This window comes from Grammomys surdaster, unplaced genomic scaffold (genome assembly GCF_004785775.1).
Source record: "Grammomys surdaster isolate TR1022 unplaced genomic scaffold, NIH_TR_1.0 197, whole genome shotgun sequence".
NCBI lineage: Eukaryota > Metazoa > Chordata > Mammalia > Rodentia > Muridae > Grammomys > Grammomys surdaster.
In genome coordinates this window covers 488,668-491,629 of record NW_021604642.1, presented here as the reverse complement: position 1 = coordinate 491,629, position 2,962 = coordinate 488,668, and the positions used below count along the sequence as shown (strand labels likewise).

Sequence of the window (2,962 nt, the reverse complement as noted above, 5' to 3'; positions counted from 1 at the left end):
ATATATATATATATATATATATATATATATATATATATAAATGAAGACAGTGGATATATATCCTGTAAAACTGAAATATTTATTATTACTTGCAAGCATTAGTCAAACATTAATTTATTCTAGATCTGAAGTATTGTTTTGTAAGGAAAAGAAATGACATGTCCAATTAGAGATAACATTGTCCAGTTATTGAATCTGTATAAATGATGTCACTATTTTCTAAACAATCTGAACACCAGATCCTCCATATAGCCAAATCTTACCAGGCCATGGAATTCAGTAAAGCAAAAAAACAAACAAATAAACAAACATGATGTAGATTCAAATTGATACCTTTCATGTTATCAAAATTGAGAAAATTTTCCAAACCTAGTGTAACATAGTTTCTATAAGGTACATCTTTTATTTTCCTTCTGAATATCATACAAAATGTTATGTTTACTCATAAAAATACTATAAAAGCATCTCCTAACAGTGCTAAAAAGGTGTATGTCTGTAGGGGTGTGTGTGCAGTTGGTATTCAGAGCCTCATACATGTTACACAAGTGCTATAACACTAAAGTATACTTCCAACTTCAACAAACAGATCTTTAATCTACTATAATTATCATTTTTCACCTAAATGTTAGAAGATAGATGCAAAAAAAGACTTCAGAAAGCAAATTATGTTCAAATATTTTTATAGCACATGGAAACTATAGTATCTGCTTCTGATGGCTAGTTTTATGTCAACTTGAAATACACTATTACCTGAAAAGTGGGAACCTCAGTTGAAAAAAATGCCTCTACAAGATCTGACTGTAGGGTATTTTCTTAATTAGTGATTGATGGAGGAGGGTCCAGCCCATTGTGGGTGGTGCCATCCCTGGGCTGGTGGTCCTGGGTTCTATAAGAAAGCAGGCCAAGCAAGCCACAGTGAGTAAGCCAGTAAGCGGCACCCATCCATGGCTTCTGCATCAGCTCCTGCTTCTGGGTACCTGCACTGTTTATGTTCCTGACTGCATTTGATGATCAGAGATAAGGAAGTGTAAGCCTAATAAACCCCTTCCTCTGCAACTTGATTTTGATCATGATGTTTCATTACAGTAATATTAACCATAACTAGGACACCACAGGATAAACAGAAATATAAAAAGTATACCCAACTTCCTTTAACACTACAGTTGATAAGATATATTTGAAAAACTAAACCTGTATCTTTTTTTCTTCCCATAACTTATTTAATGTAAAGACTCGTATGAAATAACTTTTCATATGAAAATAGCAATTTCAAAATAATTCTGATCCCTTCACAATACATTTTCAGTGTCAAGCAGTGGAACAAGTTCATTGACAGCAGCAGAGGTGATGGCATACTGCAGTCCTTTAGTATAAAACGTAGTCAGAAAAGCTGGGTAGAGAGTAGGCATCACATAGCTGAATAAGGGTTACATGAGAAAGGAGAAATGTACTATTAAAAGAAGCTCACAGAAGACCTTCTAAATGCAGTCTTCCTAAGATGTGAAGACAGCATGTCACATTAAGGTCGTACCAAGTAAAATCGTACACTGGAAACAAAAACAAAATGGTTAAACAAAGCTATCAGAATAAAGTATAATTTATGGCATGATTTCAGTCTATCTAATTTAAAAAGATTCCTGCTAGCTTAAACTCTGGCATCATTCTATTATGGTGACCCTGTTAACTAGCATCAATTAAGCTAATTAGATAAACAAGATTCTACATACAATATAATAGAAAATAAACATTCCCTGTCTTTGAAGAAGGAAATTTCTATTACGACATGGAAAAATCTACAAAAAAGCCTGTCCATGTGCCCCACCTGAGGCAACCTCAGTGACCTCCATTGGCTCAACTGTCAGTCAAAAGCCAAAGCTGCTCGAAGGTCTACCAGGGTCAGTTCAAGATTCTATTTCATGTCACAATGATTACATTCAACTACTTTAGGGAGAAAAGAACAAAAAGCAAGATGTCATGGCTCACACCTGAAATCTAAGTACTTAAGAAGCTAGCCTATCACAGGCCAAGAAGATTTTGTACTTTTCCACCACCTGGCCCCTCTTACCCCCTCCCCTTGTAAAACATGCTATAAAAAAGCATTTCATGTTCAAAAAAAAAAAAAGAAATTAAAAAAAAAGAAAAAAAAATCTGTTACACGAAAAAAAATAAATAAAGCAGAGTTTTTGGCAACCCTAAAAAAAAAGATGGCAGCGGGAGTATGAGGAGGTGGGATTAGCATGCACATAGTGCTTCAGACTCAAGGTTTTATCAGATGCATTCTCATTTAATGTTTTAATCTACTCTATACAGGAAACATTATTTTGTAAAACGGGTTCAACTTCCAGCACTGAAAAGAGTGGAAACAGTATAAAATAGTAATAAAGCACCTCAGCTGTAGAGCACTTAACCTAGCAAGAACAAAGTGATTTCAAAAAATATGAAGTAACTTCTTAGATGGCATAAACAAAAAATAACTGTGGGATAAGTGACAAACTAAGAAAACTATAGGGAAAAAATACATATAAAGAAGGGAAACACACACTACCACCACCAGGAACAACAAAATAACAGGAATCAACAATCATTGGTCATTAATATCTCTTAACATCAATGGACTCAATTCCCCAATTAAAAGACACAGGCTAACAGACTGGATAGTAAACAGGATCCATCCCCTTCTGCTGCATATAAAAAAAACACACCTCAGCAACAACAACAAAAAGTTTTCCAAGCAAACAGACCCAACATCAAATTTACAAAGCTCCCACAGAAAATACTTTTGGGAGATGGTGCTCAAATCCAGGGTCTTGTGATTGCTAGTCAAACAAATGACAACCTCAGCTTAATGGTAGTCTCTTGTTCTTATTATAACCTGTTATCTTTTGTTATCCCTTATAGCTAAGCCTTCCTTCCTTCCTCCCTTCCTCCCTTCCTCCCTTCCTCCCTTCCTCCCTTCCTCCCT

At 35.1% G+C, this 2,962-nt stretch overlaps 1 protein-coding gene across 2 annotated transcripts in view; it reads right to left on the bottom strand.

Annotated features, from left to right (window-relative positions):
• Tex11 (testis expressed 11) overlaps window positions 1–2,962 on the bottom strand; it is a 207,409-nt gene that overhangs the window by 199,427 nt on the left and 5,020 nt on the right. The gene's annotated exons all lie outside the window — the stretch shown is intronic.